Source organism: Rhea americana, unplaced genomic scaffold (assembly GCF_003343005.1).
Source record: "Rhea americana isolate MKP2758 unplaced genomic scaffold, rheAme1 scaffold_60, whole genome shotgun sequence".
NCBI lineage: Eukaryota > Metazoa > Chordata > Aves > Rheiformes > Rheidae > Rhea > Rhea americana.
The window spans coordinates 2677162-2701942 of NW_028186757.1; the positions used below are offsets into that span (position 1 = coordinate 2677162).

The 24781-nt window shown below is 37.0% G+C and overlaps 1 protein-coding gene across 1 annotated transcript in view; it reads left to right on the top strand.

The window, feature by feature from the left end:
- The first annotated feature begins 21976 nt into the window (after positions 1-21976).
- The window catches only part of MARCHF1 (membrane associated ring-CH-type finger 1), a 123551-nt gene continuing 120746 nt past the window's right edge, over positions 21977-24781 (top strand). Inside the window, exon 1 of the mRNA XM_085319893.1 lies at positions 21977-22025. The gene's annotated coding sequence lies outside the window, so the exon portion shown is untranslated. The remainder of the gene's footprint in view (positions 22026-24781) is intronic.

The window sequence follows — 24781 nt, forward strand, 5'->3', positions numbered from 1 at the left end:
ACAATTAGTTGTGGAGAATAAGTGAATGTAGTGTTGAATGTCAGCCTGASCTGCTTTACCTGAAAGATTTGTTGTTAGAATGTATTCTAAGGGTGGAAGATATACCATATGTCATTTTTGGACTAGATCTTTATATTTCAACTCTTTTAAAATAGATAGCTATTTTAATGTTTCAACTAGCAGTGTCTTTAGTAGGATAACTTTCAGGTGATGTAACCAGCTTTCCAGTTCCAATTMTGAACTCTCTAAGTAGATAGAAAGGGGAGAATGTTTGGGCAGAATAGGCAGTATTTCCCCAGGAGATGAACATTTCCATAACCCTGCCTGTCTTTGATTGCTGTGCCATACACTTTGGTGCAGGAGAAAGGAGAAAAAGCAAAACAAAACAAAAAAAAAGGCAAACAAAACAAAACACCCCTCTTCCCACCCCCTGCCAAACTCTGAGAGGAAGAACAGATTTATTGTACCTAGGTGATCACTGCACACATGGCTTTCTCCTGCTTCATGGGTCCTCTACCCTTGTTATGTAAAGAACCGAGTCAGAGTTTTCAATATAATTGGACTCAGACGTGTTAGGGTACTAAACTGTAGCGTGTGCATTCCTATGTATCTCTCAGTCACCTTCTGGCAGATGTGGCAGCTGATGCTGCTGAATAGGTATTGCATCCAGCAAACGCGTATCTCTGCGCCTGTTCCTGGTGCACGTCTGTCGATGCTGTGTATGGGGAACTCTGAGGGAATGAGAAGAAAGTGTATCGGATACAATAATGGAAGGCTGGTGGGAGCTTTTATAAGTTATGCCTTTTTCTTCACAGCCGCAGAGGAAATTACTTTGGTCCTCTCAGGTTTTACCTGAGGTTTATATCTGAGAGGTTTTGCAGTTTTTCTAGCATTGTCACCACTGGTTAAACAAGGGATCCTGACGCAGCTTCTCATGTGCCCTATGGGTGCTTTGGTTAACCATATAAATCAGGTTCTCCRTAGTTCTATTAGCATGCAATCATTCGTGAACAGCAGGCCGCCTACCGGTTATTATTTAAATCTCTGGTAACTGTATTAACTGTATTAAAATCATCTTTCACACATATTTCACCTATAGCATTAGTATAATTATCTGAAACTGTTTAGGACTTATATTAGAATCCTCAATTTCTCCTTTTTGTGTGTGTGAGACACATTTTTTGTCTTTAAATATCACCTGTTTACTAGAAGAGTGTTAATCCATACTAGCTCTCTTAGCTCTCTTTTGTTTGTTAGTTGTTTTTCTAATCTTTGTTGTTATTTATTTTTTGGCGCTCATCTTAACAATCAATATATAAGATAGAGTACTGTTATGTGGCATGTCTACCTCTCATAGTACCTAGCTTCAGRTGAAAAAGCTGTTTTTCAGCCTCCTACTGGATAAAAAGTTCTGCTCCTTTATCAATAATTGGTACAGTGTGGTGGGATTACGTTGTCATACAGACCTAAGAAGTGAAGCAGCACCTCCAGAACGTCTTTACTAGGACATTCACCTCTGAAGCTATATGAGGAGCTTGTTTAAACCTAGCGGAGGTAGAGCACGCCACAGAGGAACCGCATATTGGTAGGCAAGTAGCTGTGATTTCTTTCTTCAAATTGCCCACAAGTTGATGCATCATTAAGTGTTGTCTCTTCCTCCTCTGAAAACTATTTTAAGGGTGAGAATCTTAGGTAAGGCAATTCTGCAGAGTCAATCTTGCCATGATTTATTGATGCAGTCTGGGGGACTACAATGATTGTGGCCTTCTGTGCCTTTCACAAAGTCTGTGAGGATAATTGCAAGCATTTTTTAATGGAATTGACTGAAGACACCGCTGTTTTTCTGGGCTGATTCGTGCAAATGGTCCAAGGAATCTCCATATCTGTTTCCTGGGAAGAAATAAGATTTCTTTGCTAAAACTTGAATGGGAGAGGCAAATTCACACTTCTGTAACTATCTGGAGTGCAGCTTATTATTATTGTAGTTTATTTGGGAAAAAACTGTGAGTCATAAAAACTTACTAGCTAGAAATGAGAGTTAAAGTGGAAAAGAGGTGCTTTTGCTCCAGAAATAGTTAGTTCCTCGTGAATGTCAGGTCCATGTTGGCTGTTTTGTTTTTTTTGTTTTGTTTTGTTTTTCCAAATCTTTCGTGTGTGTCTTTGAGTGCACACTATAATAACTGTGTATAGCCTCTTAACTGTGCAGTGATCTCTGATAGATTTAAAGTATTTTTAGATTTTGTACAACTTGCCTACTCCTCAGATTTTAATGTAGCCTTTCTATGCAACTCTTGCTTTGTAAATAGTTTCAAAGTGACCATCACTATAGACAGATGGTTTATTTAAGCAGAAATTAAACTAAAGGAGAGCATAAAAAATGACTAGCAAAAGCTGAGGACAGGGCAGTGTGAACACTGATGTCTCCTGTGTATGTTTTCATTTTTGTGATCAGTTCCTGCAAGAAGTCAGTAAATCATAAGTAAGCTAGCAAAACTTGTCTGTGCTGTTGCTTGCAGATATCTGTTAACTAGGAAATATTAACTGTTAGCAGTTTCTGTCTTATTCTTGACTAGCTCAGATGTGTACATAGTATATGTATATTATACACAGCTGTGCAGAAGATCTAAAAAACCAAGGATTTGTATATAATTATCTCTTGTCATTATATGCAATAGCATTGCATTGCTGCCGTTGGTGCAGTCCTGGGCATATCTAAGTCCTGCATGTGCATGTAAATGCTGTTTAGCATCTGAACTTAGACTGCAGGATAAGCTGCAAGATATGCCAGTCCTATGTACTAGCACAGAAATAGGCTTGCAGCTGGTCAGGGACAAGGCTAATAGAGCTAGGTTGTGAACAGCTGTACAAATAAACCCTACCAAGAGTCCCAGGCAGAGGAACCTTGGGTTCATACTCTTTTCCATTTTGGTACGTTGAAGGGGAAGRATGCCTATACCTTTTCTAATTTTCTGTATCGTTGCAAAATTATAGTTTGCRTCACAGTACAATGGATTATTAATTTAAAGAGATTCTGATCTTGTCACTGCTAGTATTTGTGATAGAGAATTAGGTTTAAGCAGAACCTTTGGTACTGTCACAATTCGTCTATAACTTTCAGATTCACTATGCCATTTAAAACAGAAGAGCACTGGAAATTGCAGCATGGAAAATGAGATGAAATTGTATTGGTGTGGGAGAAAGACAGTCATTATATTYATAAATAAGGAATACTGTGATTAAGTATCAGGTAAAGTCTGGGTCAAGCAAGTTACTGAGGAGGCCTGCAGAGTTTGTCCTCTTACTATCTAGAACTGTTTAATGAAAAACTCACAACTTTGTTTACAAGAGTAGGGAAAAATCAAGTACAGTATTGATAAAATGCTGATAAGGACAGTGGAGGACTGATGAGGAATGCATCTTTCTATTGCYCTGCCAATCCTAATCTGCTTCTTACTTACATAAAAAAGACTAGAATGTTGWCCAGCTAGATCTGGAGGGATTTTTTTAATCCATTTAAAGGGACAGAGTTGATACAGTGGACTGTATTACAGTTAAAGTCCATAACAAYGTGTGTACAATTCAGTTAATGAAATCAATTCAAAAAACAGAAAAGCAAACCAAAAACCAAACCAAACCAAGAATGATCATGCTTAGTAGTTGGTTTATCTTTTAATTTGTGGTAAAATTGGGAAATACTACTAACAGTTGGCATTTGTATGTTTAAATAGCTAAAATAGCTGTAACTGTAAATTATAGTTAAACAACTATAGCTAAAATTTCTGGCAGATGCCCCCTATAAAATACTTCGGTGTTCTCGTCCTCATGCTTGGGGACATGGCAGGAAGCTTAGTTTGCTTCCTGCCTGTGTTTGARCATTCCCCACTGTAGTATATAGTATGTGCGTAGGTGAAAGAGGAGCAATGTGCAGCCGGGTACTGCTGGGTCTTGCCAAGAAACAGCTGAGGACTGTTACCAAGTCCTATAGCCCACAAATAGCCTATGTACTTCCACCACTTACCTGGAATGCTTAGTTTCTTGAATGCTAACTCGAACAGTTTTTTGAATGAACATCACCGAAAGTTTAGACTGCAGTGACATGAATCCATAGTTGTCTATCTACTGTATACGGGCATAAAGATCTTCACTCATTGCAACTTAGACAAAATATTGTAAGCCGCTTTTATGGACCATGGAGAGAGAAACAAAAGCATATGCACAATGTTGCATAGTTAAGGCTTAAAGTATTACACTGCTTGTGGTGGTGCCTGATGTCTTTTGGCTAGATGAACTGGACTTTAGGATTAGGTAGATGATGCAGGTATATTTTCTAGAATGTACTATTCCTGAGATGTTCTGTAGCATTCATTCAAGAATTGCAGCTAAAATTAAAATTTCCATTGATAAACTCTTGCTATAAACTATCCATAAAGTTAATACTTGAGGCTCMATTAACACTGATTAACTGGTGTTAATTTCACTAAATATGCAGTTTTTGCAGGCAACTAACTTAATACAGATAAGTACTAGGAGACTAGGAGCCTAGACTCTTCCTTTAAGTGACTGAAGTTAGATAGTATATATACCTTCACATTCTGCTCTTTTCCCAGCATATGCCAATTATAGAGAAAGGGTTAAAACTGCTTCCGTTTTGAAGTAAACTTGGCTTGTGTTTTTTAATTATCTGYTGAGAAGATGCCAGTAGTGTACATGTTAAAGTAATAAGTTAAATCATTTGTAATGGCTTGGTTTGCCTGAATTGCYATTAGAGGCCTGGGAGATTCAGAAATGTGCCTTAAAGCCTCAGTCTCTGAGTCGCTCCTCCCTGGAGCGTACCGTGACTTCCACCATCTCTGCATGCCTGCCTTCACGAGTGTGAGCACGGAGCACAGTCTAGACTTGTGATACAGAGCGGGAACACAGCTGCAACGTTTGAAGGTCAGAGCTTAAGGGATGCTGTAAAGTGCCTCTGCCCTGTTACTGACTTGGCCACAGAGGTACGTGGGTTTTGTCCCTGAAACATTTCTGTGTAAGAAGTTGTAACGAAGACATTTCCTGAAAGGTGACAAAATTGAGAGTAGCTACCTTGGTCGCAAATAAAAGTTCAAAACTAATGTTCAGTTCTTAAAAAAAGCAAGACCAAAAGCAGTAGGCAAATTTTTCTGAACCTAGASTAACTGACATTTTTATTCTGGAAGCACTTGTGTGTAATTTCTCTTAAAATGTATTTTTTTTTAAATATTTTTCCTCCTAAGCAAATCATACTCTGTTTGAATAAAGCTGAATATCCAAAACAGAGAAGAAAAGGACTATACAGAAGAAGAATTATAATGATATACACAGATATAAGAGGAAACAATTCTATTTTCTGAATAATTTCTCTAATTTGCAATGTTTCTAATAGTCCACCTAAAACAATTTTTTCAAAGATGTACTCTAATAGAGTCACTGTAAGTAATTACTGTGTTTGAATTACACATTTCAATACAGCTGTAATATTWTTAACTATTATAAATTGGAATGATGCCGTGTTAAAAACTTTGAAGCAGGCAGATGTGAAGCAATCCAGAGAGATCTATTCATAATAATAATAAAAATTATTATAAGGTCTCATAAGCCTCAACTAAAGCCTAAATTTGGATTTTGCTACTGTATCTTAGAAAAACGTTTCAACAAAAATGCCTAGTCCTTCTGATTCTTGATGCCATGGAGGCCTTAACTATAACCTGCAATTGAGTTCTTTGCTCAAATTTTATGTTGTATGAGAAGTCCCATCATTTTATAAGATATAAATTTTCTGCCTTASAGTTTCATCCTTCCTTTCCTGGTTCATGATCTGACATAAAGTTCTTAATCTACTTTTCTAGGTATCGTTCATTATTTTATTCATTCTTTCTTCTTCGTTCAGTGCCTCTAATTAAACCATCTGTCCTTTTCATCTATGTTCCTAAGGATGGAAGTTGTGTAGATASTATACTATGTAAATGAGACTGAGAGGATGGGAGTAATCACTGTGAATATTTGTGATCTTGTGACAACTGTCTTTGTGAAGCAGTGACAGTTTTCTCCAACAAGAAGGGGAGAGATAACATGACAAGATTTTTGTTTCAYGGGGTTTTTGTACCATAATTTTTGCTCATCCATCCTTTCTAGTCTCTCTCCCTTTTGTTGATTATGCAAGCCTTTGGTTTGGCTCTATTATGTTGTACCTATAATATGCTTATTTTATTTTGAAATGATTCATAATAATAGTGTGTTTTTTCATTACAATAAAAATATCCTAAACACCATTCTTCGTTATTTTCCCGATGAAGTGTGGTCTCTGAATGGAGAAGAGGATGGTATTTGCAGAACATGAGTTTGTATGCGGGAAGCAAGAGGTGGAAAGGATTGTAAAGAACCTTTGAAATCCTTGAATTTCAATATTCTGCTGTTATTTTTACAAAACACATCTGTTTATGTTGATACTGCCTAMAAGTTCTAATTTTAATAAGACCAGGTTTCTAATTTTCTAGATAGGACACGCGTACAAAAAACTGGTCTTTTGCTTGGAGTGCCTACAGTCTAAATACACAAATCACGCGTGGGCCGAGAATAATGTTTTACAGGCGTGGCATTTTCTTTAAGCATTTCAGCCTGTTTCCTCCATTCCTTTACCCTTTGTGTCCCAGCGGAAGGGGCGAAGCAGCTTGCAAGGGAACTTGTTGTGGAGCAGTGGTGCACTGCAAAAAGTAGTGAATATTGGCTAAATGCAGAAGTCACAATCATAACTGAAGAGGCACCATACAAAAGCAGCCACTCACAAGTGATGACCGTGTTACGCACTTAGTCATCCAGTTTGTTGAGTAAACTGGGATGTGTATTTCCAAGGAGAACCCTTCTCAGCTTTTTGCTGCTCATTTACCAGGAGGTGGTAGTGCTTTAGGGTAGGTGGCGTATTTTAATGCTTTTCTTAAGGAAAGAGTTCCAGCGATTGCAACTGTAAGGCACTTGTGTAACTGGCAGGTACAGATCTAAAGCCAGATTTGTGTCCTGCCATTAGCTGGATCTGGGGAAGAACTTCCAAACACACAGCTGAAGGGGAAAATTTTATCTTTATGTCAGGAATGTAATGAAACTCTTCTGACCCAGTGCCACTAATAGCTGCGTCTTAGTTGATGTGATCTCACGGAGCTGCTTTTTAAGCTGGTAAGACAGCAAGATCTCGAGGCTGTGAAAAGTATTTTATTGTTAGCTGAGTGATAGTGGAGAACAAAGCAGCTTCATTCATTCCTTTGTCTATCATAGACACCAGCTTTGTAATCTTTCTGGTAAACACCTGTTACTGTATTGTTATTATAGGTGTTATTTTCTGTTTTATCGCTTCAATTCTCTGTGGCGCCAGAGGGGGAAAATCATGTAGCTAGGACTCATTTTTAGCTGACATTCTGTTCAGGATCAGAATTTCAGAGCAGTAAGAGAGGACTAGGTTTCTGTTGAAGTCAGTTCAAGTATACTGCTCATGCTGGAAAAAGCCAGTAGGATGAGATTTAGAAAGTAAAATATCTTACTAAGCAGCTGAGGAATACTGATGGTGGTGAGAAGCACAAGCTAGGAGAAGATTATAAAACCAAAGGAAGCTATTAATGAGACAAAATTTATATTTTAAGGTAAATGATCCTTGCAGTATTAAGATCTACAAAATATTTATCTGTTGGTAATATTAGAAAGTGATAATCAGAATAGGATGTGCCTCTCATTAGTGTTGTGAATATTCAAAGGTACAGGTGCTTTGAGTTTCATCTCTCTCAGAAACATGGAAATGTACTATATACATCCTTTCCTGATGGAATTTAGTACTACTACTACTAAAGGAATTGATGTTCATTTGCTGATTTGGAGATTTTGCTAACTCTAGGAAATGTTCTTTGTTAGTTTCAAATGTATTTTTAGATTTTTGTTATTTTGACTGAACTGATCCTTTTCATTGCTGTCATGAAATGCATTTGATATCTGGTGTGTCTTTTTATGGTAAAAGCAAAACTTTGCTTAATTATATTTGAAGAAATCTCTCAATGATATTTCAAGGAAAAGCTTTCAAAGTTATTCAGTATAGATTCAATCTGTCAGGAAATAAAAAGGATGCAGTTGTCAAATATGATTATAAGTGGGTTTTCCAAGGAATATAGCACCAAATTGCCTTTAAAACTTAGTAGCAGCAAGACTTTTAACTGCTTTAGACCTGTCAGAAAATGCAAAGCCTGATCCCACTTTTAGACACTAAGTAGTACCCAAAGTGGACAGCCTTTAGGTGCAGAATTCAGAGGTAGCCTCCTATGAAAAAGCTGATTTTACTGTTTGCAAGTTCTTTCTTTATGTTGCAGCTAGTACCTACGTTCCTAATTTGGTGCGTATTAAACTGACGCAATATAATTTAATAGTGATATTATCCAAAGSCTTTATAATAATTTTCCCTGATCCTTTCAATTTTGGCATTTTTCAGCTGTTTTATGGCTTTTATCTAGAAAAAGAGCTGTCTGAAGAACAACTGSCATTTTGAATAGTAAACTAATTTGTGCCATGACCTTGCCCCTTCTCTTAATAATATAAAAAAATGGATTATTATATCGCTGACTTGTTTTTAGAGGTCTTCACTTCAGAGTAGCTGTTGGATTTCCCTAGGCAGTTTCGAATTGGTTTCCACTGGTGTGTTTGAGGGTTTTAAGAAGTTACCTGTGTGTGTGCCCAATTAATTTAAACTCTTTTTTTTTTTTTTGAGAAAACAGTTTTTCTACACATTAGCTGGAGTTCTTGCAGTACGATCAGTATCTGTGTATTGTATCTTGCGCTGCAATTTGTATTTTGAGATGAATATCACTGTTGTGCTTTTGCACACTGAATAACTTAATGATAGCTAAGAGCCATTGCCTRCTTGCAGTGCTTATTACTAGCATCTGTCTGTAAACTTATGCTTGAAATTGTAGCTTTTGTAAGTTTCCCATTCAAAATAAGTTTCTTGAAGGGAAAGCGAAAAAAGACTCAAAAATACAAATGCCAATGACAATTTTCTGTTGTGTTATTTGCATTCCATGTAGTCATCTAATGGTGTCATGCTTCTAAGATTGGGTCTTTCCTGTGCGAAAAACTTGTGCTTCTTGCTCCTAAGCTGTGATTTTGCTCGTGTCTTCAGTAGCCTTTTAAGTGGAGAGATGTGAACGACGTGGAACCTGGGAGTAGTTACAGCATGGTGCTGCCTTTGGGAGAGGAGGACGAGTTCGGGTATTGGCCTTGTTCAGAAAACAAGAGCTGAAGACCTGTGATCTGGCCTAGCTTATTTTATTTTCATTATTTTCATAAACCTGAACAGAAGGTTTATTTTCCTTTGCAGAATGTAAATGCTGAGTGGACCTTTGCTAGTTTTTGGAAGGTGCATATTGAAGAACTATGAAATTCAAGCTCCTGTGTCAGCATGTTGTCTTCTTACACTAACTTATGAGTGGGAATGAATTTTACCTTGCAGCTAGCACAGGAGAGAGCCACATGGAGAAAACAGTCTTAAGAATTAAATGTCTTCTGATATCCTTTTGTAGGCACTGCTGATTTACTGTTTAGAGGCCTTAMAGTTTATTTTTTTAAATGTTATGTGACACCCCTTATAAGATWTCTAGGGAATCGTAGAACAGTTTTGGTGTGGAAAAAAATGCGTGGTAATTTCTGATGGGGTAAGATATTCAGTAATACAAAATAGCTGCTTTTAATTATGTGATGGGAAGAAACTGGTTAACTTTATGGCATGGGGGCTGGGGAGACTAGTAAATTTTACCTCATTACAGTCCTTACAATGAATTTCGTTAATTGCTTTTAAGCGAGGATTGACGAATCTGACCCTTCATTAAATTATGTTCTCCAAAAGTTCTTTTGACTGTCTTAAAAATGCAGGGTTTTGGCAAGGTGCTATTCCTGTTTTCTCTAAAAAATATTCTTGGGAAGAATGACTTTGGAATGTGTATTGGGGAAGAGCTGGAACCTTTTTCGTGATGGTTGTTGATTGGTATGGAAAAATGATGGAAAATTATGCTCACCAGAGGTAAAATAGCTGTGCAGAGAAGCCTGCGTCACTTGAAGTGTTTAGTGAAACTTGAAGGCACTGTAACTAGTGTGGTCTTCGGTTGGATTTTACTCTTCTACTTCAGTATTGGTGTGACTGTAGAGCAAAGTGTTTTTTATAGTATCTTCGCGCTGCAGAGGAGTTYGTTATAAAAATACTTGTTTTTGTGTGATATTGAATAGTATTCAGTTTTTCACTGAGTCTTGGAAGAACAACAAAAAAAAGTAATAGCACATTAAGTTTTATCTTGTAGCTTCCAAAGCATTCAGGGATAGATAGATAAAAGTACCATCAAGCCATTCTTTTGATGTTTAGGAAGCTGATAATGAGTGACACAAATATATGACTTAAAACTGGAATGTTTTCTAAAATTTAAGATGAAACGACTGTCTTGTGATAGTAATTCTCAAATTTATATGACAGTGTCTACRAAAGAATGCTATGTAAGGAGCTGGTGAATTTTTATTCTGAAAAAWATATGTATATGGTGGCAAGAAAATTAATCAGAAGGTGAACTTTTGGAGAGGGCAGCCTGACAATGGAAGAGTGTGAACAAGATAGGAAGGACCGCAATAGTTGAAAAATGAGAGACAGAATGTTGAAGCTAACTGGTGATAATTGTTTCTTTCCTCTGTGAGCCTTGGAAGTATTTGCCTGAAAATTCCAATGTTCAGGCCTTCTGATGCTCAGAGTTATACGATATTTAGAAGTATTTCTTAGTCTTGAATGTTCTCTAGTGTAGTCTAGTAGTGCATTAATGTAATGCCAAAAGCGTTGCCTAAATACACTAGTTTAGGGTCTTTGTTTTGTTTCCCTGTTTCATTTTGTGCTATTTAACAACTAGCTACTATATAAGCATCAGAGCAAAGTAAATTTGATGCAAAATAAATAGCATTTTATTGGTTATGTGAATCTGATTTTGGTATATTGTCATCACTACTGGTGAAACTATAAACTTAATRTCTTTTTGCCTTGTACTTTACAACCCTTCGGCATTTTTTTAATCTGGAGGGAATGAAGAAGGATGGAGAAGACGATGYTTGTGCAGGTCTACACGTGTGAGAAAGAGGGCTGTACCGTGCATTGCTGAACTTAATTATCATTATTTAATCAGAAACATATTCCATGTTTGTTAAAGAAACAACCTTTTCCATCAGTTCTGATTTTGTTAAACTTCTCAGGCATGTCGAGTTTCAGCCAGGGAATGTGCTTTGTTTTGAACTCGGTCAGCAACCYTTAGAAAGAATGTTTAATTAACTTTTTGCCTATGTCAATATAGCTCTGTTATACTCAGCAGACTAGATGAGCTCCCTCTGGTGGCTCGTTTACATTGAACTTTGCTTTACTGAAGCGTGTTTACTCAAGTGAACAAGGCTGCTGACCCCCGTGAATCAGTGAGGGTTCAGTTCCTTCTGGACTTGGTTTTTTAATTGAAAAACATCGATAATTTTCTTAGGAGAGAAGCACCAGCATTTAAATTCACAGGAGTTTTAATTTGTTAGCAAAATAAATGAGGAAGTGGTAGGTAACTTAAGGTAAGCAAATAAAATTGAACAATTTCTTTTTGAATGTAGATCACACAATAGATGGCAATAATTTAGGAGTGGCACGCCCTTAAAATAGGTCAGTGTTTGCCCTTAAACTTACGAAATATTTGGATAATAAAGACAATTATTCAAGAATGTAAAGTCTGTTTTTAACACGGTTAAATCCTGCAGCTGAACTCCAATTTGAAGTAACATGAGTCTAGTTACCAGGATTTGTATAGGCTACTTCATAGCATCAAAGGGAAGCATAATACATCACACTCGCATATAGTCATCTTAAAATTATGAAGCTAGGAGATTTTGTGGGTCAAAAACACCAACAACTTTAAAGTGATTTTGCCACCTCTATAAATTTAAAATTCCATAGATCCTTTCAAACTCTGTGCTGTTGTAATTTAATGGGATCCTTATCATATTGACAGTGAACTTTTCTGTCCCTGAAGCAGTGGGAGAAGTTTCAAAGCCAAACAACAAGCAGCCTGAAGATAAGGTTAAAAACTCCCTCAAAACAGAAGATATCTTTTATCAAGCTATTTTCAGTATAAACTAATTACCGAAAGAATATCAGTAAAATTAGAAAAAGCATAATTCTTGGAATATGAATATTTAGCCAAAAGATAAATTCTGCCTAGGTTATTTCTGAAGGAAAGATGGAGAAAAGATTGACTGGAGATGATAATGGGATGGAAAAGGCAGTATTTTAAATTTAAAAGAAATAGACTGTAAATAAAGAGAAAATTATAATAAGAAATAGACATTTATAGGAAGTTGAGAAGAAATAATATAATAGAAGTGTTTTGAATGACTTCATTTGCATTTTTAATACATTACTTGCATTTTTTTGAGAGCCTTAAAACATTCTAAGAACTGAGTTCATGAAACAGCTAATGCTTGGCAAACATGAAAAATGTTATCTAAAAGTAAAACTTTAATAATTACACAGATGGGACCTGGTTGTAAGATTTTATTTTGATTGCATAAATTGTGTATCTGTCTTCATTTTCTTTTTCAAATGATAATTTTATAGCACAATTTATATTGTAAATCTTAAATCATAGAATTAGTAAGGTTGGAAGGGACCTCTGGAGATCATCTAGTCCAACGTCCCTGCTCAAGCAGGGTCACCTAGAGCATGTTAGACAGGGTTGCACCCAGGTGCGCCTTGAAATATCTCCAGAGAAGGAGACTCCACAACCTCTCTGGGCAACCTGTTCAGTACTCTGCATCTGAATGAATACCTACCGCTTATTACAAAGAGAAAGAAAAAAGAAAATCTTGGTCTTATAATTAATTATAAGTAGTCAGTAACAGAATAGGTATGTTAGCAAATAATATTTTACTGTTGTCCAGTTGTTTTAGAACGGTATTCCACTATGCCTGATTTGAGCATCATCTGTTATGATCAGACCTGTGAGAAGAGGAAATTGGTAGTATAGTTTGAGAATAAAGAAGTTTACCTAATGCATCCTGGGRCTATGTTTGCATTTTTGCAGCTGATCATATTAGCATCTCCCAGTYATCTTGTCACTAAGGAATGTGGTGGTTCTTCTCATTAGTCTGTGCTACCAGGCTTTTCTTTCTTGTTCTAACAGCGCTTGTTCTACCTTGCTGTTTGTACTGCTGAATTTCATCCCGTTTTTAATGCTCTCATCTATAACGTCATCCAGGTCTTCTTGTATTGTGCGCTTGCTCTCCTCTGTGTTGACTGATTGCTTTAAATCTTGGCAAAGAACTTCAGTCCGTTCTTACAGAACAACATTAGAGCTCTGTAAGATACTTGTATTCATATTTGTAGAATTAACTTAAAATCAAACAGATATGATGGATTCCATGGCTKGCTTAATTTCAATGTTTCTATCATAAATATGGTTAACCACCTTTTGTTAGAGATCAAAGTTAAAATATTTTTATGTGTGTTTCATTCGGAAGTGGCCTAATAAAGAGTGAAAAACAATTCTTAAGTATGGGTGACAATGTTTGTGTTCATCATTCACTTTTTAGTGTTAGTTTCTTAGTAAGTACTGTTTTTCAGCCCATAACTCAGTGATTCATTAGCCTTTTCCTGGACAAGTAGTGATCTGAAGTAATGTGTGGACAGTAGTGTTTTAACTCTGTGTTTATGTGCCGGTGGACATGTCTAGCCAGATGGCTCAGCATGAAGATTTCTTACTTGCACCAGTGCAAAGCCAGGAATGTAATTTTATRCAGTGTAATTTTGTGAAATKATACCTTCTTTGTTATTCTGTTGGRAGGCTCAGCAGTGTCYRTAAGTAGACAAGTTAAGCATTTAAATTTAATAACAATTGTAGAACTAGCTGAACTGAACGGGGGATACGAGCTCTTGGTGCTTGGGGGCACAGGCCATGTTTTTGTTTGCTGGGTACTGCAAATTAGAATAAACATAGTGGGGTTCCTGTATATGATGTAAGTAACTAATTGCCATTGCAGTGTGGCTAGTAGTTTCTGAGTGTTTGAAATCTTTAACTGCATAATTTAACTTTTGTAGTGCATATAGGTTAAATATCTAGCCTACYRTCTCTGAGTKGAAGTTAGTTTCTCAATAACTTTTCGTGTTTGATTTTGAGATGTGGTTACATTTAGACATGAATCTCAAATTGTCACTCCAACCTGTAAGAGAAATGGGCTGTTTAAATTTCTCCCAGTTTGTGGAACTTCTTTTACCTTACTTTGTCCCTATCACGCTGTAATGTGRTATGTGAATAGTATGTTTGGTTTAATTTAGATAAAATAAACTTAGGCTAACACTCTAWTAGAAGCATCCATTTAGAAAATATAGTGCTTAGCAATGGAACTGAGAAGTTTTCTTAATTTTACTATCTAGGAGACAGTAAGATAGCTGGTTTTAACACCCAGTGSTCACATTTTATTCAATTTTACTACYGTTTTGTCATTCATATCTCATTTGCATCAAATCTAGGCTGCAGCTAGGTGAACTTTTTGACACTTCTTTATATTGTTGCAGTATGTTTACAAAGCGGTCTGAAGAAAAAACAAAACCAAAAGTATGTGTAAGACTCTGGTGTGCAAAGWCTTTCAAGAAGTCCTGCAATTTATKTGYGTATTACATTTATTCCATTTTTATGATATACTGCAAATATTTCTGGGTGCAGTGCTTTAGATTCGCAGCATAATGTTCTCTTACTGTGTCGCCTTTTAAGTTTGCCAAACTTAAAAACAAAGTGTATTTACAGAAAAAAGTAAAGTTTGGTAGATTTGCCAGTGTCAATCCTGACTAATGGACGCGCAGGAAGCATAGAAGCACAAGGATACACAGTGAGTCATTTGCTACTGAAAAAGCAGCGGAGATGGGACAGTCTCAAACTTCACCGTTTGATAGTCACCTACAGAATTGTGTGGTGTTTGCTATGGCCATGAGAGAGAGCATTTGGCAGGCAGTAGGTGTAGTCAATGACGTGAGGTAGGTTGGTGTATTGAAGATCTGTCATTTGAAATGTAATGGCAACATTTTCAGGTTCAGTGARAAAAGGTGCCTGCATATGACAACAATGGTGGTAGGCAAACACAACACTGCATCTTAACTCAGCTTTAAGCCCATAATTTCATTTTTTTTTGTTTGCTGCTCCTTTTTATTGGTGTTGTTTACCTTGATGTAAAGTTTTATTTCTGTTAGTGTAGTCCTGAATATACTCCAAACCGTTCCTGTTTCATAATTACCAGAATAAAAACAAACAAATGCATGTACTTTAGTCAAAACCTTATGAAGGCTCTGGAGGACCAAAATCGTGTTATAACTTGCATCTTTAGGAAAGTCATAGGGCAGGCTCTGTTTCTTTGATATTGGCACTCAGTGAATTTCTGCAAATGCGTGCATAGTTGTGTTCTCAGACTGATTTAAAGGACACAGTGTGCTGATGAAGTTGCCTGTATTTCATTGCTGAAAATATAAAATCAGATAATTTTGACCATGGCAGCCATCTGCCATTTTATTTTATGTAACAGGTGTATTTTAATAATTTAGTCTCTTTCTGGCTATTAYGTTTTAATTTTTTAATTTGCTTTGACTTGTATCCTCTTGAGACCTTGGATTTTTAGGTGTTCTAAGTAGATACTGTAAGTGCAGAGACCTTAGAAGTGGCAAATATGTTCTTTCATGTTTGTACTGATTTGTTCTTCAATCTTTCTGTGGAGCAAAAAGAACTATGCTTAGTAATGCTGATGAAATGATGTGCAATAATGTGCACTGACCTATGAATTAGCGACATGGAAGAAGAAAAATCCAAAGACATTCATTTATTTGAAAGTTTTAGTTGTTTACTGCTTTAATACACTGTATTCATATACTTTAGGTAGTATTTCTCAGCACTTTATCCAATTATGAAGCTAAAAGTGGGCAAAAAATAAAGCTACAAAAAAATAAAAAAAAAAAATAAAAAACCCCACAGCATTCTGATAACATGCTTGCTACATATAAATCAATTCCATAAAGCATTTCAAAAGTAACTTCTGATACGACCTCTCACCGTCATTTGATGTCCTAACTAGTGAAAAAGACAGAAATTTTATTCAATTTTAAACAACTTTTAAATTTTGCTTTTGATGGGGACTTACCTGCATAAGAGTTCTGTCTAAAGCTCCTGCATCCCTGTGGCCCCTCTGCTTGAAGCCAATCCACAGTGYGGAACAGTATTTAAGATACATTCATTGAGATGGCAAAGATCAGGTTTCACCTTTCAGAGGAAAAGATAGCTTGTAATGCAGTCCCTGTTCCTTTGAAACATTTTCAAATATTTGCTGTCTTTATTTTTATTTGGCTAAAGATATGTTTTCATATTTGTTCTGACTCCATGGTTAACTTTGTACTACACTGGATTTTATTTATTTATTTATTCTTTTACTGGGAGAGGTGAGAGGAGATACAAGCGTTTTTTTTATTTATCCAAAAATTTCGTTTACTTCTACTGTCACATAACTTGAGGATGCTGTGAATCCCAAGGGATTGGTTTACATCAGTCTTTCTGGTTTGCTTTAGATAATTACTAGTTCCATTTTCAATTTAGATGATAGAAGCTTTTSCTAGTTAAAGCAGCTGTACCTCATCCCAGCTGATCATTATCTAGTATTGGTATCCAGTTCCACAGCTGCTGTAATGATCAGACCTGTTTGTCTGTATCTAAGATGCAAATATGGGAGAGACTGGAAGGCACAACAGGTATCCTGCATTAAATTTGCTATTATAGATGAGATCTGTGTGTTCTCTCAAAACTTTATGTAGCAGAGTAAGTGCTATTTTAAGGGAAAGAAAACCGCATTAATTATTTGTGGGTAAGAGTGGATTCCTTTTTGACATACACTGCTTAATATAACAGTAAATACAGTGGGTCGACTTATATATGTCGATTTTGCTTTACTCTGCAGTAAAGCACTCTTTACTCTGCAGAAAAGGAAAAATCAGTGTTTAAAGACTGTTATTGGAGGTTTATGTATGTGTCTATATGCATGTGTGTGTAAATAAATACATGTACCTATGTAAATATATAGTAGTATGTAACCTTAATTTTTAATTGATTGTTTTTTCTAAATCTGTGTGCTGACAATGTTTATTTCTTTTATTATTAACATTTGCAGTTGTTATATTAGTTTATCTTTTTGTGCTTTCATGCACTTGTTAATATCATAGGGAACCAGAATTCTTCCTTTGCAGAAAGTTTTTGTTTACAGAAAGTTTTGTACTTTATATAGAGTTATCTAGGACTGCTGTACATGTAAGTGCAGTAACAGAAAGTTACCCAGAAGCCCAGCACCTCTTTTAGTAAAGCCACATTGTTTTGTTGTGCTCTTAAATAAAGTTATGATGAGGAGAAATGGGGTGGTATAGTTAGCCTTATGCATAAAAAAGTTTCTTATTAACAAAATGAAAATCTAACTGACCGAGTTCTTTAATGCTGAAAGCAATATACCCTTGAGGACACTGAAGGTATAGACTAGAGGTCAAGTAAGATATATGGAGTATRTAGGAAACATGATAATAAATTGGAATTATTTATGGAGGTGTAAGAACTCCTTGGTCAGATAGCAGAGTAAAGGGAGTGTAGTGTGTGCAGTATATGCAACTTTTCTAAACTGTTTTTGAGGAAAATGGAACTCATTCCTAGATCTCAGGACTACAAGCTGTAAGCCTATACATTTTTGTACATCATTTGTTCATAGCCAATGTTGCTTTTTGACAAAATGTTTGTAGGCTGCTCTGTCAACATCTAAGCATTTTATTTTTGCAAATGCTATTTTCTTCTAACTTGAGTACAGCTCTTGTCTTAAAATACTGTTTAATGGCTATGATATGTCTTAACTGAAGATGATTTTATGCTGAGTAGAAATTAATCCCCTTTTTTCATAAAAGAAAGTGCTATTTATGTGGAAAAGCTTACATTTTCTTCAATTCAAGAATCTTGCAGAAGTTAGGGATTTGGAAAGTGATGGCAACAAGTCAGAGTGGCAATAACATACTAGGAAAGTGGCAGTGTAATGTTTCATTCTAATTATGTTACAACAAAGTTGATTAAGGGGGCAATATCACTGATCTTCATTCTTTTGTTGATGACACCATGGCTGGACCATTACTCAGACTTCATCCGATTCTCTTTTTGCTTCACCATAGTGTGCTTGTTTAAACTGGTATGCTAAGAAGACCATGTGCTCTTCATGAAATTAGAAACAAAACAGTGTGTGTGTTTGTGTGTGTGTAGTTGAATTCTAATCCCTTTTTGTTGTCTATACTAACACTGAAAATATAGTTGGGCCATCTTCTTGTGGAGCTATTTTCACAGATTATTTGTATGGAGAATGTATGTGCCCTAAGTATGAAAGCGTATGTAGTAGTCATGGTGGCATGAGTGATGGGGATGGACTGGGGGATGCCACATGTTGCAGGTTAGAGCATAAACCTAGTGTAAGCATAGTTTAGTTCTTTATAAGAAGTGCCAGTAACTTTCAAGGAACTGAGCAGGTAGAGTTACAGTCCTGCACAGCAAAGGAGGGAAGAATAAATATCTGACAAAGTTATATTCCATCTACCTGGAGCTTACCTCAGGCTTGTACTGCTTATCCTCTACCCCCTCTTTTGTGTTTGACTCCAGCTGGCGACTCCCTGAGCTGTAGTAAGAAGTGGTTGGGGGGAGCACAGAAGTCTGCAAATCGTTCTCTAAATGTTGTGAAGTGTTTTGAGACCCTGGGAGTTAAAATACATTGCAAATTGAATCAACAGTCCTGTTGTCTTTCCAAGATGTATTCTCATATTGTACTGCTGTTTAGAGATCATAGATGTATTCACATCAGATGCAGAGGCTTTTTATTTTAAAATTCTATGGAATACATACTCGAAAAAGCAGAGAGGGAATACAAGACTAGAGTTTGGATCTGAATAATAATCCTAACTGTGCTGCTGCCAGAGTTTTATGGTGTGATCTTGGATATGTCCCTTGGCTTCCAGTAATTTCTTAAGAAGCAGTGGTGCTCTCCACATATCTACATATAGCAGTATAAAGCTTGGTAGTTTTGCAACTTCTGTTTAAAAAAAACTTGAGGAGGGGAGAACAATATTCAATGTATGCAGTTTAAGGACGTGTTAATTTGAAATCTCAACATGGCAAAGAATTGTTATTAGTGAAACCCTTAAGCGGAATGCAAGCATGCATTTATTCAATTGTAAAGTTTTATCCCTTGATCACATTTTTTTTTTATAGCTGTTAATGGCTTATATAGTTCACTGTGGAGGGAAAAAGGGGGACAGGATTTATTCATCTTAAAAAGAACTAAGCACATCACACCCTTTAAGGTCTTTATTCTGGATCACTAAAACAGACATAGATGGGATTAAAGAGATTACTAGTTAACCTAGAAATCGCTAACTTGAATCTCAAATTTAGATGTTTTAAAATGCAGAGTTATTTSCCCAGTGTCAAAATGTAAGTGGATTTTTTTAAACCTAATTAGATATGGAAACACACACTACAGAAAAGCTCCATTTTAAGTCCTTAAAAATACTGTTTTTCTACTAGTGTTTTTATCAAAGAGGTAGGTGATTGTCATGACTAAACAGAGCCAGATTTAGGGATTCCTAATCCAGTCCTTTCTCAGAGGAAGGAAAAGAGTTTGTCTGTACCTTTAAAACTTTCTGTTAATCTAATAAGAATTTCCTTTACATTTTAGTAGAGTTTAAGATTAACAATTAAACTTTACCAGCCTGGTATTTGGCATTTCTTGTCTTGGAATACTGTTAAAATACATCTTTGGATTAGAACTGTTTCAGTAAGCAAGGGTCTGTCATCAAAATTCTGAAAAATCTTCCTRTGTCGTTTCAAGCTGTTTAAACATACTCAAACTGATTTTGAAAAATCAGAGAGTAAAGATGGARTAAACATGTAAAAATTAAAATATTTAAAGGAACGGTGCAAATGGGAATAGACTTCTTTTTATGCTTTGTGAAGCTATTTCACTAGTGCAAACATATATATATATATATATATATGTACACACACACACACACATACATATATACGTGCACACAAATATACACATGCGTCTAAACTCATAGTGAAAGTTACCATGCTGCTTTAATGTATTTGATAAATGCTTAAGTTTCAGTGTGTCAGTATAACTTAGTTTAAACCAGTGAGGTAAAATTGAGATGACAGTGTGGATCAGGTCCTAATTTATGTCAGTTTAATCTCTAGTAAGTTCTTCTCGGCTGGGAGAACGTTAGACTGAAGATCTAAAGGTCCCTGGCTCAAGCCTGGGCTTCAGCAAGGGGGGGTCCTTGTTGCTGCAACCCTGTCTAACAAGCTCTAGGTGACCCTGCTTGAGCGGGGGGGTGGTGGGGTTGGACTTAGATGATCTCCAGAGGTCCCTTCCAACCTTACCCGTTGTGTGATTCTAACTCAAACTGGGAAGTAGAAACTAAAATAATGGAGGAGTGAAGCAAGTGTTTTAAATCTTCCACGTGTGGCTTTATAAGAATATCCAGGCGGCATGGAAGTACCTTTATTTTTTGGTAGAATTCACAGCGTAACCGTACACAGCTAGAAATAAAGGCATTTGCTCTGGTTTTGTCTTTTTCTACTTTGATTCCCGTATTATTTATATTTTGACTTCTAATCTAGGTATTTCTTTATACCTTTAACAGAGCCAGTTTTGCCACCCCCTTAATATTTATTATTAATAATAAATATTTTTAAGGAATATAAATGCTAAGGCTTTCCTTTCTTCATATCCTTTCCCATAGTCCTGCACCTTGGATATTCCTCTATTGTTTTGTATTTTGGAGGGGGGGGCAGAGGAGAGGATGAGACAATTTTCCTGGGTGATCTTTGTCTTGCAAGTGGGAGAAGCAGGAGCTGCTGGATAGGAGGATGAGCTCGAGTACGCTGCATTTTCCGACTGCGCGCGCTACTGTGGAGCCTCTGTGTGCGTCTGCCTTTGGCTTACCCTGCTGCGCGTGCTTCTGGTGATGTCTCAGGAAAAGAAGAGCCCAGCAAAGGGTTAACTTTTTACTCTCAASCTCGGAAAGGCGCATTTGCAATTGCTCCCAGTCTTGTCTTCCTTTTTACACCTCATTCGCTTACTGCTGCTCTTCACTTCAAGGCAGATCCTTTGACCTAAGCAGATTATTGTAGACGCATGAAGGACACAGCAAGCTATCCGTGCTTTTAAAGGAGGAGATTTTGGCTCCAAAATAGGACACTAAGCTTTTCAGCCTTATGCTGCTTTACCTAGTCAGCACCATGCAGTGTCTGTGGGTGCTTAGTGGACTCCTGTGCAATGGGATGGGAAACAAATGCAGAAGTGGCAGCCGCTGCAAACGTGGGAGCCGGTGCCATTAAAGGGAAGCGATTGCTAATACGGGCCAGCGGGACCTGGGTTTCCTTGGTTTCCGCGACAGTCATTAGGTAACACAGAAATTGAATTGTCTCCCGCAATGCTCTCGGGGGGTGGCGGGCCGAGGGGGTGCTCCAGGGACAGAGCGGGGGAGCTGCACCTCGCGGTAACTCAGCCCTCGAAGAATGCAAAACTCTGTGGATTATGATGCCTTACTGCTTTGTTTGCTGTTTCTTCTTTTTGCTTTCAGTATGCTTTCCTTTACTGTTTTGATGGAAGACCCTGGCATGCGCTGCACAGTTTCTCAAATAATATTTTCCCCCTTTTATTTAGAGCTGAGCTTGGCAAAGCAAGGATATGAACAATTATACAGGTGGGCTACTCGGGGGGAGTGAAGATATAAGGCATCCAATCAGGTATTGGCAACCTGCAGCACTGTAAAAATGCCCCTCCAACAGATTTCTGTAGTCCCAGCGCGGGAGACGGCCAGCAATGGGAGAAGTTCAATGGGCAGAAACAAAGAGAAGAGCAAGGAAGTCGAGGTAAGAGGAAGGTTTGATCTGATACGGTAGGACAAGCCTGCCTTTGCTAGCCRGCGTTTCTGGCTGCTCAGCAGCCTGCGATGTACTGTAGCTTTACACAATGCACACGGTTGCAGCATGCTTTAGTACAGTAAAGCAATCTCCTGTGGTTAATGTCTCTGAATTACAGAAAAAAGCAGCATATGTAAAAATAAAAAGAGAAAAAAAAAGTTGCAAATTGCAGTTCAGGGATTTTAACATTTTTGTTTGAGTGCATGTAGTTCACTGTTACTGCCAAGCAGTYGGCATTTTTCCGTATAAACTGTCAAGTAGCAGTTTCTTAATATTAGAAATTGGATGAAAAAATGTTTTAATGAGATTAGTATCTCTGTTTAAAAACAATAATAATACCATGTTAAAGCCTGCATTTATTTAATATTATTAATATGCATGTGCATTTCATGGTAGATGTAGGCATGGGCTCTATAACTTAGCCTTTATTATCATTTAAAAGGCATCAGTGTGTTGTTTTTCATCCCTTGACCTCTGTTCTCTGTGACTGATAAGTGTACAATAATGTTGTTCCATCAATAAGTATAGTATCCTGTTGTTCTAGTTAATAAGAAAACTGTAATTTCATGTTACAGTAATGGTTAGAACAAAAGACATAGAAAATGTGTGCCAGTTTTTAATAATATTTTTGCAGGTAGGAATCTTTCTTTTTAGTATGTGTAGATTAAATATGTATTGGATAAGAGAAACAGAACCCTCCCCTCTGCCCCAAGAAACAAATAGCTTGTTTCTAGGTAGTATAGAAGTATGTGTTGGACATAATATAGACATCTTTTTTATAAACATATTTCTGGCCTCTGGGTCTTTCTGTTCACTGTTTCTATATGGAAAAGTGGAGCTACTGGGGAAACAGACATGATCTTCTTTTAAGGATTATCTGAGAGATGGGGTGATAAACTGCATCACCGAGAGAAGTGGTGTTTTAACTTTTTTTTTTCTTGTAGTTCCTCTGACCTAGTTTTCAGGAAACTGTTAAGTTTAACAGATGATTTATCTGATGATTTATCAACAGGCTTGAGTGATTGTAGTATTGGTAAGCTTGGAGACTTCTTTTTTTCCTTCTTTTTCTTTGAGTTGCCTTTTTCATTCAGTATTTGGCTTTGACAAGTTCAGTGAACATGATTCTTCTGTTTTTCACTTGGGCACCTTTGAGATAAACGGTATCCCTGGAAATATTACCCAATTAGTTAGCAATAACACTGTCATAAGAGTTCATAATGTCTGAGGAGTTATATACTGAAACATAAAACTTTAGATTTTGTTTGTTTTTTTTTTTTCTTCCAGTGGTTGGTTAATGATAAAGGTTCAGGTGGAAGTTGTTCTTCATATTAAGATCTGAGATGTGAAAAGCAGAAGTTTAAAGTGTTACCTAGCTTAAAATTGTTTTCTGTCATTCTTGTTTTGATTTGATCATTAGATTTAACTGAAGAATATGTGCAATGTTCACACAGAGGTCAGCTAAATGTGATACTTAATTTAGGGTGGTGGAGGGAAGTGTGGAGTTTTGTAAATGATAAGAATCATTTCATATACTCTCCCCCCCCCCATATGAGGGCTGATTTGCTTCTTTTCAACAAGACTCTCATGTCTTGGAAAACAAAGCTTTATCTTGAAATTTTTGGAAATTCTGCAGGAGAATAGAGCAAACTGGCCTGGTAAATTAAGCTCATGAAAGTTCCTTTTGTCTTCTACTATTAATATTTAAAAACTTGTAATATGCTCATTAAAATATAATTGCAAAATTTTCTTCTGCTGGACAGAAATGAACTGTCCTGCTTGAATATGTGGTCGTCTCTTATGAAGCTCCCTGGTATTACTGATAGATATTGTAAGTCAAGTCCTAAAGTCTAGGTTTTTCACATAATATTGTCAGCTTATGTAAATTCCGGTGATGTTCTGATTTGTGTTGTGGATCTGCTTTGGGAACAGTGTACCAGGCTTATTACTGACCAAAGAGGTTGCTCAGGCTTATGTATGTGGTCCTCTATCCCCCCTAAGCGCTCGCAGCATGGTTCTCGCAAGGGGAAACTCTTTTGCTTGAACTCAACACTTTGGTCTGTGTTGGTGAGGTTATGGCTTTCAGTTCTTCTGGGTTCATGGTGTCTACTCATTCTGTTTGTGTGAATACCTGCTTCCTCTCCCTTTCCATTAGCAGATGACTTGAGGTGAAAGAGCTAAATAAAGAAACACAACTGTCCAGCAGTTAAATGGACTTCCTAGAGTGGCAAAAGCATCACACTATTTCAGGAAGACATGGAAATGAAGTGTTGAAAGGTCGTCTTATTGCTGGTATTACAGATTCTATGTTGAACTCTTATTGCTAGAGAATTTTAGATGATTTCCTTGCAATAACATTAAAATCTGTGAAAGAGTATTTAGCTCCTGTCTACTCATAGAGCTCACTGCAGTGGCAAAGTGTTTCAAGGTTCACAGTGAATTAGGTAAACTTGTTTAATTCTGTTGCTGGTAGGTTGAGGGAGGTGATCCTGCCCCTCTACTCAGCCCTGGGGAGGCCTCATCTCAAGTACTGCGTCCAGTTCTGGGCTCCCCACTACAAGAGAGACATGGAGCTACTGGAGAGAGTCCAGCGTAGGGCTACGAAGATGGTCAGAGGGCTGGAGCACCTGTCCTGTGAGGAACGGCTGCGAGAGCTGGGCCTCTTCAGCCTGGGGAAGAGMAGACTGAGGGSRGATACCTATGACAGA